A 15,320-nucleotide genomic window follows, 5' to 3' on the forward strand; every position below is an offset into this window, starting at 1 on the left:
CTAACCTCTCATATTTGTCACTACTAATGAATATTCAATACAGTATTATTAACTAAAGCCCATACATTTATTCAGATTTCCTTAGTTTTTAGCTAACATTCTTTTTATTTGTTCCAGGATCCCATCCGGGCCACCACATTGAATTTATTTGTCATTTTAGGTACCTCTTGGCTGTGAGTTTCTCAGATTTTCCTTGTTTTTGTTGCCCTTGACAGTTTGAGGGAGTACTAGTCAGTTATTTTTGTAGAATGTCCTAAATTTGAGTTTGGCTGACTTATGTATCACATAATCTGATATATAAATGTTTTTCACAATTATATATATAATATTAGTATATCAGATTATGTGGTGCCTACTTATAAGCACCGAAGTTATTTCTTTTTTTTTTTTTTTTTTTTTTTTTTTTTTTTTTTTTTTTTTTGAGACAGAGTCTCGCTCTGTCGCCCAGGCTGGAGTGCAGTGGCCGGATCTCAGCTCACTGCAAGCTCCACCTCCCGGGTTCACGCCATTCTCCGGCCTCAGCCTCCCGAGTAGCTGGGACTACAGGCGCCCACCACCTCGCCCGGCTAGTTTTTTGTATTTCTTAGTAGAGACGGGGTTTCACCGTGTTAGCCAGGATGGTCTCGATCTCCTGACCTCGTGATCCGCCCATCTCGGCCTCCCAAAGTGCTGGGATTACAGGCTTGAGCCACCGCACCCGGTCCGCACCAAAGTTATTTCTAAGAGAATGAGGTATTGATCCAACATCTGCCTTAAGAATTGTAGTAAACAAATTATGCTTAACTTTGAAGCTACTGACTATATATATTGAATTTTATCCTGGATATATCAGAAATATAGGAAGAAAGTTTCCTGGAATGAGGAGGTATATCCCCATTTTCTCTGTGAGATGGAAGAGCAAATACGTCCTGATGATCTGTAGTTTCTTAACCTTCAAAGTCCACATGACGTCACTGTGCTTTGCTCTCTCCAGAATCTCTGTTTAGCCAAGGTCAGGAAGTATCAGGCCCATTTTAGCAATGAATTTCAATGCATCTCCATTAAAAATTTCTTTATTGTGTTAGTATTGGATTATAACCCAAAGTATAAAAGAAATACCCATGAGTCCATACTGATATAAGATCAGATAAATAAATAAATGGGAGAGTGAGATAATTTTCCCATGCAGAAGAATGGCAAACAATTTATGTAGATTTTCTGCTTACAAGTGGGTGGAGCATAACTTCCCACTCTTTGAGTTTGGAATGCATAGAGTGACTTTCTTCCAAAGAGTACAGTACAGAAAAGTGGGTGATGAGAAGAGTAACTTTACAGTGGAGAAACATGACAAACACTACAAACAGCCAGGCAATCAAAGTTCACATCAATAGTATAAGGCATGCTGATGGTATGTACCTTTAATATAATTTGGTGAGAATGGTACTTCACCTCTGTGGTCTTCCTCCCCAAAGCCCATAACCCCAGTCAAACCCTAAGAAGAACATCAGCCAAACTCAAATTTAGGGCATTCTACAAAAATAACTGACTAGTACTCTCTCAAACTGTCAAGGTCATCAAAAACAAGGAAAGTCTGAGAAACTCACAGCCAAGAGGTACCTAAAATGACAAATAAATTCAGTGTAGTGGCCCAGATGGGATCCTGGAACAAATAAAAAGAATGTTAGCTAAAAACTAAGGAAATCTGAATAAATGTATGGGCTTTAGTTAATAATACTGTATTGAATATTCATTAGTTGTGACAAATATGAGAGGTTAGTAATAGGAAAAAAATGAGAACTCTGTATATCTTTGAAATTTTTCTGTATATCTGAACTATTCTAAAATTTTAGTACCACTAAAGGTTTTTATTACATAATAGTGCTTTAATTTAATCTCCATGCTATTTAATGAAATTTATCAGTTGTATTTGTGTTTGATTAGACCTTATCTCAAGTTGATTAGAATTACTCATATTTTTTAATGCTATTGTTGCAGTTGTAATAAGGTTGATTTTTCTACAATAGACATAGTAATCGTTACATCATCATTTAATTTTTGAAAAATAATCCTATCCCTTGTGATTATAAACTTGAGATTCTTTAAGAAAGTAGAAAGGTTGTAAGATGTTATGAGTCATAAGATATTTCCAGTTCTGAAGTAATAAGATAAAAATCATTAAATAAATAAATTGGCATAAAATAAAATTTAAAAAAAAAAAAACAGTATTTTTGAGAGGACCAGTCCAGACAATGTGTCTATAAGATAGACTTTACAAACTTACTTTGATTAATTTTTGTTTTTCTGAGGATATGATTCTTTTTTGTAATTACTGTTCTGTTTTTTTCTGACAGGCTATCAAATATTGGCTGCCTTAAGCTCTCTGTGAATTGAGTTATTCTCAATAATACCCTGTATTATGAAGGCATTATTTGAGTGGCTGTCCACTGTGATCTGGTTATTTGGAGCTTTACATAAAACAGGTGGTTCTTCCATCTCATTGACATTTCTTATTACCCAGAATTCACCATCCTTTTTCTATGGCTTGTCATATGCAGGCCATCACAGACAGGGCCCTATCCTATAGTTTACCCCAGTTTATTTGGTTTTTCATTTACATTCTGGTCTTTTCTCTTAGATACTCCAAGTTCGCTTGTTTTTGGACTTTATCAAGGCTCTTGCTACATGGTTATGTGTTTATTTACACTGGGAATAATTCCCCAAAGGCTTTGCAACAGCTAATTGTATTTGTTTGGCTCTGTGAGATGACCCAGCCACCTCCGATTCCAGTCAGAGGGGCCATTTACTCTGAGTGGACATGAGGATGATGCCCAGAAGCAAAGAGGAAGCAGCCTCTGATCCGTGATCCTACAGTCTCAGTGCTGCTCAATGGTACCATTTCTGCTGACCCAGATGCCTCGAGTTGACCCTGTTTGTCTCTCCAAACCTCTTTACTGGTTCTCCTTGACTTAGATGATGCTTTGAACTTGATCTATTGTACTATGACTGTAATTCCAAGAGCACAGGCTTTCCCGTCATGTAGAGCAGTATCTGAATCCTGCCTCAATTGTTTGTTACCTTTTTGATCTTGAGGATGTTACTTAATCTCTGTGGGTTTCAGTTTCCTCATCTGTCAAAAGAGGATAATAGCACACTGGCAGAGTTGTTATAACGATTAGCTAAAATGTTTCTAAAACTCCTTTAGAAAGCCTCATTCTGTATCATGGACACTAACTACGAGGCCTGAACAGATTCAGGAGAGGGTTCTGCCTTTGATATGGTTTTGGGTGTTAGGGGTCAGGTGGGAGAAGAGAAAAAGAAGGAAGAGATACAAGGCAGAGTAACGGACTCTGGGGCAAGAATTCTGGAGCCTCACTACCTGAATATGCAGTCTGGCTCTCCCATGTGTTAGCTGTGTGGCCTTGGTCATTATTGAACTTCTCTGTTGCTGCAGTTTTCTCATCTATAAAATGGAGATTGAAATAGTGCCTAACTCAGTAAATGCGAGGTGCTCAGAGCAGTGTCTAAAATGTAGTATTAATTGTCCAGTATTACTAGATTTATTCTTTGCCCAAGGTTTTACATTTTACATTTAACTACACTTGATAATCCACTTACTGATCAATATGTCTTTTTTACAGCCTCAGTAACCTGAAAGTATTAAGATCATTTTGGCCTTTTTAGTATACGTATATAAACAAAAGTTTCTCCTTTCAAAGAAGGCATATGAAGAGGTGCTACATTTATGTCGATATAGCAACACATTTGAATAATTATTTTTAAATTTTCTTTAGATTCTGAAAAAGATATTCTTTTCAGTATCCTCAGTAATAAAAATCTTTGTCTTTGAATATAGAGTATCAAAAATTAAGCCAACTCTATTAAATTAAATTATGTTGATATTCTGTCTTCTATATGTATAATTTTGCATACTTATACAGTTATATATACTTTATAACTTTATAATCTTAATAAAACATACACATATCTATTTATATATGAACTGTGAGTGAGTCTGTGTTTGTGTGTTTTGGGAAAGGGAGTATCAGGAACTAGTGTTTGATGTAAGCTGAATTATTTTCATGAACATAAATTCAATCATTGAGTCACAGCTCATATGAAAAAAATCACATGTGATTTACTGCATGTTTCAGAACTTTTAAAATAAGGCCTTATTAGGTTTTTGACCTTATGGGATGAATTCTACATAAAGCATGCATTGAGTCAAATGGAGTAAAAAATGAACATCTTTTCTTTCCAGTTCTGCCATCCTTTCTTCCCTTCCATATACCTACATCCTGTAGACACCATAATACTATAACACTGATCTTGGAGGACCTGCAGAAAAGGCCATCAAATGCAGTGGAGCGGGGGCACTGTACTTCAGTAAGACACTCAGTCTAATCTTGGGCATAAGCCTGCCTCCTCTATTGCCTGAGAAAGCTTTACTGCTTTAGCAGCCGATGATATACGTATATGCATTTGACATCCTGAACGTGGCCACTTTAATTATTTTAAGGTTTCCTCTAAAAGTCTGCCTTGCTACTTGAATGGAGATGTGGTCATTTGTGCTAATTGCATTTTAGAGTATTATATTGGTTACAGTAAGCTAATGTTTACAACTTTTGTTCATATCAAATGTCATTGGTCACTTAATTATGTAACAGTTTTCTACCTCGGTATATTTTGCAAACATCAAAAGGCATCAGTCCATCTCCGCATCACTCTCTATGTCTGGACTATGTGCGCATCATATAGTTGCGGCTTTTTTTTCAGGCTCGTGAAGTGCTGCATGCCCCCTGCTACTGAAACCCAGGGTCTTGGCTTGAGAGCCCTCTGCCTGATGCCCAGAAAGGGATTTGAGACTGAGAAAATATTGTTGCACTAGGGTCTTTGCCATGAGGCTTTTAAGAATGAGAGAAACTAAGACACAATATGACTTGTGGATCTCTAGGATCCTAAGCTGCTTGGATAGCTTACATGTTGAAAGCAGAGGATCTTCAAAAGCCAAAAATCATGCCTCCTTTCTGACATATGGGCAGAGAGCCTAGACACTCAGAGACCTCCTCTGTTTTACAGGAGATGGTGCTGAGGTCAGGATGGTGAAGGAATATGCACAGAGAAAGGCTGGGTCAAAACCGGGCCCAGATTTTGAGAAAATAAAGCCCACCATTCCAATTTTTATTTTAGTTCTTTTGATCTGAGAGAAAAACTGCATAGTCCAGTAATATACTTAGTAAAAAGACCAACTATTATACTCTGTGAAGTTAATGTTATGAGGGTGTGTCTTAGAATCTGATCATGGAGTTAATTTTACTCGAATGCAAGATTTTAAGATGGGCGGTTGTTCTCTTGTTATGACCATACGCCATCGTTCCCTCCCCCCTCACTCAGAATGTGAATAGTAGTCCCATTGTGGGAACTGCTGATTGACATCAAGGCACTCTGTTGTCATGGCTCTAGTTAAAAAATGTGGAAGAAACTAGATCTTTTCAACCTAAAGGTTCTCTCTGTATAGTTAATTAAAGACATTTTAAGAAGACATTTGGATTATAGGAAAGTGATGATACCACATTATGACATTTATTCCTTACCCCAAGAATCTCAGTAATTGGTTCACCTATTCAAAACTGTTATTTTATCAGAGGGTAAAGATTCCAGGACCCCCAGTCAGACTTATCTAATTTCCCTAATTGGCATATTTAAAAAAAAAAAAAAAACTCTGGACATAAGAACTTTCTGATTTGTGAATATGCCATTCACTCACTTAAGATACAATTTAATGTAAAACTTATCTAATGTTAATGAAAGTCTATAGAAAATTTTAGTCAGGGCTTAACCACTGGCTAATACACAATTTATTCCATTGTATTAAAGAATAGACTTACAAATTTAATTAGAATTCCACAGAAATATAAACTATTAGAATGCGGTACAACTCAGGGTGCTTATTGCTGAGATTCTCACTTTACAATGAAGGAAACTATAGCTTGGAAAAAGATAAAGTGACCTTTCGATAATCATGTAACAGATAAACAGATAGTCTGTAGCAACACAGATACCAGATCCAACAGCTTTTGACTTCTAGTCCCATATTTTTCCTACTAGGCCAGGGTATTTTATATAATCAGAGTTATTTTATTCTATGCAGTGCTGTTGTGATATATGAAAAACAGGTGGTGTACTCAATGCTTTCCAAGAACTTCTGCTCTCATAAATCTTGTATCTTACCATGGATAGATATGTGTATTTATAAGTATATCTATGACTCCTTCAAGAGTAACTTACTACTATTTCTTTCTTTTCATTTTTATTTTTTATTTTTTATTTTTGAGACAGAGTCTTACTCTGTCACCCAAGCTGGAGTGCAGTGGTGCAATCATGGCTTACTGCAACCTCCATTGCAGTGAGTGATCCTCCCACCTCAGCCTCCTGAATAGCTGGGACCACAGGTGCACACCACCATGCCTGGCTAGTTTTTGTGTTTTTGTAGAGATGGGGTTTCACCATGTTGCCAAGGCTAGTCTCAAACTCCTGAGCTCAAGTGATCTGCCCCTCAGCCTCCCAAAGTACTGGGCTTACAGGCATGAGCCATCATACCTGGCTTAAAAATGTTTTAAAATATACCTAAAACCTGGTCATATATGGTAACCAAAACCAACAACAAAACAAAACCAGTCAAATGAATGCACAAAGACGTTGAAGATGGTAGAAATGTGATTTAAGTGAAACTATATGAACAAAGGCACAGGTGAGCCCAGTAAGAGTCACCAACATGAGGTACCCACTAGGAAAGAAAATGCAGGTTAGTCTGCACTAAATGAAATATGATCAGTTTGAATGATGGAAGTAATAGGACTGTTTCGCTTTGTGTAGCCACATCATGGGACCTTGTGTTATGTTTTGTGTGACACATCATTCAAAACACTATTGATCAACTGGAATGTATTCCTAGGCTCGGAAATTGAATGTTGAATAGACTTGAAGTCACAGAGTAATGTCTAAAGAAATTGCAGATATTTTGTGTAGAGGAGAAAAATCTGGATGGGGGATGATATATGCCCTCCAGTAACTGAGGGGTCATCATGTGGAAGTCATGCTAGATTTGAGCTTCCAAATCGAGGGCTAATAAACAGAAGCTCCAGTGAGGCTCCTGCTGTCATAGAATAGGACATTTTGGCTCAGAGTTGTTTTTTTTTTTTTTTTTTTTTTTTTTTGGCACGGAGTCCCACTCTGTCACTCAGGCTGGAGTGCAGTAGTGTGATCGTGGCTCACTGCAACCTCCACCTCCTGGATTCAAGCAATTCTCATGCCTCAGCCTCCTGAGTAGCTGAAATTACAGGCGTGTGCCACCATGACTGGTTAATTTTTGTATTTTTAGTAGAGACGGGGTTTTACCATGTTGGCCAGGCTGGTCTCGAACTCCTGACCTCAGGTGATCTGCTTGTCTTGGCCTCCCAAAGTGCTGGGATTTCAGGTGTGAGCCACCACGCCCAGGCCTTGGCTCAGGGTTTTAAATACTCAGGCTGTTGCATTCAAAAGATAGAATGACTTGTCTCTCTCCCAGGGCACTGCGTTTATAGTCACCAGAGGTGTTCCCCTTGAGCCTGGATGATTACATGGAGGAGGTTTTAAAGGGCAGCATTCACAATTTAGATTTGCGGTTGGACCAGATGACCTTTAAGGTGCTTTCCAGCACCTGGGGTTTTATGATTCTATTTCTATTATGCATCTACGCTGGGTATGTGTCACATTGTTTGAAGCAAACACTGAGAATGAACAGGAGCACAGTATGGAATGTTGATGGCGCTCACATCTATTTTGTGTTTCAATTTCTGGAAGCAGTCTTTGTCTTTGAGGCAGTTTGGTCCCTGACCTTCTGTAACATTTGGAGCCCAGCCACACTGTCTTTGTTTACTGTAAAGAGCATGGAAAAACCGACTTCCTGACAGTGCTCTGCAAAGTCTAAGGTCAAACCACTCACAGGTGAACAAACACAGTTCTTCCACCTTAAACTTGCCATTTGGAGCCTGTGAAATGGACGAGGGTAATAACGCTGGGTAGCAGAGAGAGGGGAAATCAGTCCTCTGCCAGCAGCCAGCAATTAGTCACTTTGTCAGTCTGCTTTGGGAAGGGCTCATCTTAATTCAGCATCCATTTTGAAGAGGTTAGAAACCATGATATGCAGTTTTAAGTCCTCTAGCAACTCTGCTAAATAAACCTATAGACCCTGCCTTTCTTGACACTATCAGCCCATCATTAATATTTCCCAGGATTGCACAGATAAAGCATAGCATTCTTATATAACTTAAAGGATTGAAGAGTCACATTCATTGAATATTCACAGCATGCAAGCTCTTTCTGCTATGGTAACGTCTTCAGGTGGCTTAGGTGGGTTGGCTCCCTGTCAAGAGAGCAGACCCTTCTTTTTTTTTTTTTTCTTTTTAAACTATATCCTGCTTTTTCTTTTTTTTTTTCTTTTTCTTTCTTTTTTTTTTTTTTGAGACAGTGCCTTGCTCTGTCACCCAGGCTGGATGGCAGTGGCATGATCATGGCTCACTGCCACCTCTACCTCCTAGGTTCAAGTGGTCCTCCCACCTCAGCCTCCTGAGTAGCTAGGACTACAGGTGCACACCAAAACACCCAGCTAATTTTTGTACTTTCTTTGGTAGAGATGGGGTTTTGCCATGTTGCCCAGGCTGATCTCGAATTCCTGGGCTCAAGCAGTCCGCCCACCTTGACCTTCCACAGTGCTGGGATTACATGAGTGAGCCACTGCACTTACCCTGCCTCCCCTGCTATTTTTTTACTATCATCAAATGCAATAGCTTCCCTCTGTGAAAGGAAGGGAAGTGTCTTCTTCCTGGGTAAGTGTATTGTAAGCTCTTTCAGGGCCCTAGACAATGCCTACCACACACTCTTAGATTAGCAGGTCCACATAATGCATTTGTGTGAACATCATTGAATCAAACAATGACCTTGCTCACACATTTACCCATTTACTCAAAATCACTTATTTGTGAGATCCAAGTTTTCTTCTTACTATTTAAAGATTATTAGAGTTGATCTAAAGTGATATAAATGAAAATATTAACAACATAAATTCACGTTTTTCTTTTTTCTTGGAATAAATTCAGCTTTGGCTGTTTTTTTCTTTTTTTCTCTCTCTTGTTCTTTTTTTTTTTTTTTTCTTGGTCTCTGGTGTAAGCAGGCTCTCGAAATGCCCTAGTTATCTAACATTGCTCTTGAACTCCACTTACAGATGATATACTAGCCTTTTACTAAAATATATCTGGGTATTAAAAGCTCAATTCTTTACTGCTGATGAGAAAGATTATTAACACTTTTTTTTCCCAGCTATAATATGAGGCAGTAACACCCCTTTTAACTTCCAGAGCCAGAGGCAGTATGTCACATTAACCTTCATTAACTGCCCAAGAAATGAGGTGCGTTCATTAATTTAGTATTCTTTTTAGCTAAGATTGTGTGAGAAGGCTGATAAACGTCTGTGGTTTCTCCCTTTGCTATTAAAAAAAATAAATAAAAGAATGGTAAAGTATGTTAGCCTGCTTATCTTATCGTCTTGATAAGTGCAACATTCTGATTAGGGGTCAGATCTGGACAGGATGAGTCTGCAGCTGGTGGGCAAGGATGGGGGTCGCTGGGGCAGGGCGGAGGAAACGCAGCCTGACCGAGATCAGCCTGAGGAAGAGCATCCGAGGCGTGTGGTGGGGGAAATCAGGTAGCATCTGAAAACCAAGCCAAAGGTGGAAAGAGAAAATAAATTCTATTTCTATATAAGTAATGACATGATGGAAGCCAACCCACCTAAGCCACTCAGATATCCTGTGAATTACTAAATTCACTGTAGAGATTTTTGGTATATGTGGCATCATCACTTCTGATGTTCCCATTTCTCTTTCCATCACCTTCATTTATTCATTACTTTAAAAAGGCATATCAAGCATTTTGCTAGCTCCTGGGGGAAAAAAAGATGAATGACACAACTCCTAAGCTCAGGGACCTGCGTTCTTTCTTCATCTGAGCTTTAAAAAATGTAGAGTCAGCTTTACCATCACCTCCTCTCTGTTTTCCAAGAATACTGCAATGATGTTGTTTCTTCATAACACCTCCAGAATCCATCTCAATTTTCCTTTCACCACTACCAAGGTTTGGGCACCATTCCCTTTTAGCCAGGCAATTGCAGAAGCCTCTTGATTAGTCTCCTTATATCCAATCCCTTCCTCCCCCATCAATCTTAGATTTGGTTACTGGACTTATTATCCTACAATTTCGTTCTTGGTCCCATTGTTTATGAAGAGGGGGGTAATGTCTTAGCTTTATATTGTGGCTCTCCTCAACCTAGTCCCACTTCTACAGCACTAACACCTGACTTGAACCACAGTGATTCCTTCATCCACCTTCAGACATATGTATGTATTTTCACATATCTGGTCTCCCTCCCACAATTTTTTTCATTTCCAAAGCAGGACAGCATGGTGGTTAAGACCATGCGCTCGGGGACCAGATGCGCTTTACTACTTACTTGCTGTGTAGTGTGGACAATTTATTTAATCTCTCTTTTGTGCTTCTGTCTGTATATCACTGAAAATAACTTATTAAAAGTATTTTCTCATAAAATTAAGTAGGTTAATGTATCTAAAATGCTTAGAATAGATGCTGGCACGTAGTAAGTGCTAATTTTTAACGACTGCTGTTGCTATTGTTGTTAATACCTAAACCCCTCCCTACTCCCTGGCCAAATATTTTATAGCTCACTGCAAATCCCAGGGAACTCGGGGAACCTCCCCAGACAGTTAAGTAGAAGTGTTTGTTCCTTTTTCAGCCCTTCTGTGGCACCACTTATCTGACCCACATTTAGCAAGTGGATTGAGACTTACTAATTATTTTCATGGGAAATAAAACCTGAAGAAATGACTAGCAATAGAAGATAATAAATGGTTAGTAATGATAGAAAAAAGTAGCATAGGCTCTACAGAGTGTATGTTCTCTGAGGGCACGGTCAATGCTTCGTGTGTCTTTGTTTCTTGTACAATGCTTTGTGCCTTCTTGTTAACAAAATTAAGCTCCCAGTTTTTTTTCTGATTCAATCGAGGATGTGATCAGAAGATCATTAATAGACCAATCTGTTTAAACAGACAATGGATAATCAGATAATAGAGTGTCTTGACTGGTAGTGTATCAATGTGAAGAAATAAGGAGCCACCTTGGTTTTGGACAAAGGGTTGTCTAGCCCATCTGGACAGTAGTTCTGGACATCACGAATGTGGTGGTTTGGGAGGATTAGTTTGGTGGCAGGCTGCCAAATGGAATGAAACAAAAAGAGGGTCACCAGAGAGGAGGGTATTAGTACCTGAGCTTGGACTCTAGGAATAAATGGAGAAGAAATCTTAAATCCAAGGACAGATGGTAAAGAGAGAATATATAGGAATTGGGAGATCATAGAGGATGTTGAAGAGGCAAGGGTAAAAAAAAGTGACTGCTGGATCTCTTCCTTGGTTAACTTTGGAGAATTCAAATTGGGAAAAGGTTGTCTTGAAGGACAAAAGACGTATGCAGTTACTGGACCTTGAGCTCCAGGATGTCTGAGACCATGCATCTCTTGCTCATCACCGGAACCCCAGTGTCTGGGGCCATCCTTGACACACTTATATGGTGAGAGGCTGAAAGGGCATCTCAAATGAATGAATGGCCGCTTACCTTGATATCCACACAGTCCAATGAGACATGTTGTAGACGATTATCTCCCACCTGTTTAATGGTTCTCCGGTTCTAGTTAGCTGGCATAATCAATTTTGCTAAAAAGGCATACCTCTCACATCTTGGGAAGGACATCCCAAATAGGCAACTTACTTAATTCCAGGAAGAGTGACAGAATCTACAGACCCTGAGGCAATCTCACTTGTACTTGCCTTCATGTAACTAGTAAAACATACCTGGCAGTGCAGCACCTCCACAGAAAGGTGCTCCGGAAAGCAATTGTTTGCTCTCACCCTGCTGAGAAGTAGCAATATCCATGTGGCTTAAGGGCTGTAGCTGCAGCCATGAACAGTGTTAGAAAAATATCACCACCATTTGCCAGCATGAGATGCCAAACTGCAAATAAGAGACATGTCGATTCAATGAAGCAGAAACATTTCACTTGTTTTTAAGATTACTTGCGAGAACTTTATTGCTATGTGTTTGTCTGCCTTTAAATAAGAAATTGCATTTTTCTAAAAAACCACCTCCTCTCTTCTCCCCACAAAGGGTCAAGGCTTTCCTACTCGGGTGAATATTGCCTGTGCTGCTTACCGAAGAAAGGGAGCAGTCTTGGCAAGCATCTTATTAGTCTAAAAATAAATTATTCAGAATGCAGGTTCAGATACAGATTGCAGGGAGAGATAATAGAATTGGTTTTCCAAGCCTGATCATGCTATGAAGACGTGGTGTGTGCTTTTCAGGAATCCACTTAAGTGGAATCAGCTTTGACTAATACAAACTGGAAATAATATTGCTGCCATCCAGCTAGTGTCTGTGGTACAGCATCCTCAGAATGTCTTCAAGTATCCACGGCCTCTTTAGTCTCTGTAAGTGCGCATATGTAAAAGTGTGTATGTATTCCCAAGCAAGCTTCAGAGGCATGCTTCTCATTGTTCTTTTAAGGAAATGTCTTCCTGGCCGCCTGAGAGGGGCATGTCTCACTTGAGGTTTGTCTCCCTCCTGCTCCCCCTGCCTGGGTGAAAGAGTTGACCACATCAGCAGCCGACTGCAGTTTGTCATGTGGTTTCTCATGTGATGCTGGGTCTGCAGCACTTGGGAGCAAGTCTTTGTGACTGGCACTCATGGACAGACAGTGGTGTTCAGGGACAGAACAGATTTTGGAGGGGGTGGGGAGGCCAATAAACCAAGAAACGTCAGAAATAAAAGTCGCATGAAGTACTCTGATCTCTGTATTCCTTTTTTTTTTTTTTAATTTGATTTTAACTCTTGCTTTTTTTATGGTTTGTGTCTGTTTTTTCCACCCCCGCTGGCGCCGAGCTGCGCTGTTTTGTGTTTCTTTCTTTCTTTCTTTTTTTTTTTTTTTTCTATTTTTTTTTTAATTCTGAAGCCAGACCGTCTCTCCTCACAGCTCCAGGGCTGCATCTCCGTGGGCACGCCAAGCTTCCCCTGGTTACCTGAGCTGCTCCTGCCGTCTCCCGCCTGGGCTTCGCCGTGGTGCACCCGATCCCGGAATCGTGCGTCTGCGCCCTGCGAAAGAAGGACCTGCTGGCGGAGCTCCGGCCAGGGTCTCCTCCCTCGCAGCTGGGCGAGGCGACTTGGAGGACAGGGTGAAGCTGCAGAAGACCTGGGGTGGGACGGCTAGAGAGGACGCCAAGGACTGGGGAAGGGGAAGTTAGGAGTACCTTACATCCAATGCCCACCCGTGCTCCGCAGGGCAAGGGCAGCCGTCGCCTCGGCCGCGTGCACCCAGCTCAGGCTGTTCCCAGGGATTTAGTCTGGGGGGTCAACCCATGGCGAGATGTGGTGGCATTTTACCTCAGAGTGGAGCTGAAGATGGATAAACAAGGTATCTGATGTATCTGCCTGAGAAGGCAGAGCTGGAGAAAGGCGGAGTGAGGGAGCGCGTGGAAAGAAAGAGATGCCGAATGCCGGGTGATTGTCTGCCGCTTGCTGTGCATTCTCATTCTAGGGAGGATGGCATAATTTATAACCCAGCACATGGATGGAGGAACTGTAAATTGCAGTCTGGATGTCCCCGATGCTGTCAACGAAGGAACTGATGGGCTAGGTGACTGTACCAGTGTCCCCAGAGAAAATCGCAGCCTCGCAGCATGGATTTAAATGCATGTGCATGCATGTAGAGACATGAAAAAGGTTTCTGACCATTTTACACAGGAAGTCTGTCACTTTGCTGGATCGGGCTTGATTGCAGCTTGTGTTTTCAGCTCCAGCTCAACACCCATTTCCTGACTAGTGAGACAGCATGGCCAAAGCAGCTGCATGCAGAATTTTCTTTTTACTCGGAAAGCAAGCCCCCTCTGTTTTAACTCCTTCCAGTTCTGAATGCTCTGTGCTTTGCTAGGACCGATTGTGGGGTTTTGTTTTCTTCTTCTACAAATCCCTGTAAACACAGCTGTATTCAGTAATGGCAAAAAATTCTATCCTGTAAATAGAAATCTGATCAATTTAATCAAAATAAATGTATCCCAGATGACTTTGAGACCAGCTGGCTACCACAGGCTTCAGATGCTAAATGCTCAGTGGAGATGAATACAGTGTTATATTTACATGTTTCAGAATGCCGGGATCAGCCTATAATTTGCAAAAAGAAATTATTTTCTAAGGAGGAGAGGTGGTCCTACCAGCTCACAGCTAAGATGGCTAGATACAGGTGTAAATGCTCTTCATGTGATTTGGAGATTTGCAGTGTTGCATTTCAAAAGGCATGTGCCATGAGGCAGAGTATGGCCGTTGTCAGTATGGAGAATGCTCGCTTCTAACTTGCTGTTATGGAGAGCCGAATGCCCTCCAAGTAGCTTCTAGTGAGGTTGAGGGCAGGCACTTGAGGCTTGTTGTAGATTCAAATGTGAGGACTGGGGTTCTCCAACCCCAGCTCAGTGGAGTCAGCTCAACCCTGGGGGTGAGGAGCTTTCCCAGTTGTCATGGGGAGCTCTTCTGGGACGCCTGTCTGGCCCTTCCACTGTTTGTTACTAATTCTACAAAGGCAGCTCTGTGTGTTGGATTATGTTTGGCCAGCTGTTGGTGCATTCCTGCGGGTGGGGCTGGGTGAGGATCTTATTACTGTACTTTCAAACTGTAGATCTGTGTGCAGGGATAGTACAGAAGGAAAGGAAAAGCAGTAAGTTACAGAATCTGATCATTCTTACCTCTTTCTCCAGATAGTCCTAGAGTGAATCCAGAAAGGCTTTAAAGTGAAAAGAGGAAAGAGAGAGTAAGTGATTGAGGGTGGGTGGCATGAGGAGAAGAGAATGAAACAGAGCAAGCGCACAAGAGAAAAACAGCCTTAGAACTTCAAAGCTGCATAGACAAGCAGAATGTCACCAGCTTGTAATTAGCGGTTCATGGTTGCGTCAGTGACTGTATCTATCCAAGAATAACTATGTGATGTGTGCCACAAAGTGAAGAAGATAGTCATAACTAAGTTATCAAACCCAGTTCAAACAAGGGCAAATGGATTAAGAAATTTTCTGTTTGTAAATCAAATACAGATGGATTACACAAATAAGACTTACTGAATTCTGTATAATTGAAGGCTGAATTATCAATTTATCAGGGGGGATATGTTCATTTAATGAAACTGTGAACGCTTAAACATGCAA

The 15,320-nt window shown here is 40.5% G+C and overlaps 2 long non-coding RNA genes across 3 annotated transcripts in view; one reads left to right on the forward strand and one right to left on the reverse strand.

The window, feature by feature from the left end:
• LOC105552489 overlaps positions 1-15,320 on the forward strand; it is a 562,990-nt gene that overhangs the window by 513,469 nt on the left and 34,201 nt on the right. The gene's annotated exons all lie outside the window — the stretch shown is intronic.
• On the reverse strand, positions 1,031-13,978 carry LOC105552488. Its single transcript, XR_001008020.1, has 3 exons — positions 13,516-13,978; positions 13,155-13,227; positions 1,031-3,106 (listed from the first exon to the last, which is right to left on the reverse strand). It is a non-coding gene; the product is annotated as an uncharacterized LOC105552488 (long non-coding RNA).

The sequence above is a fragment of the Mandrillus leucophaeus genome, unplaced genomic scaffold, assembly GCF_000951045.1.
Source record: "Mandrillus leucophaeus isolate KB7577 unplaced genomic scaffold, Mleu.le_1.0 Scaffold56, whole genome shotgun sequence".
Taxonomy (NCBI): domain Eukaryota; kingdom Metazoa; phylum Chordata; class Mammalia; order Primates; family Cercopithecidae; genus Mandrillus; species Mandrillus leucophaeus.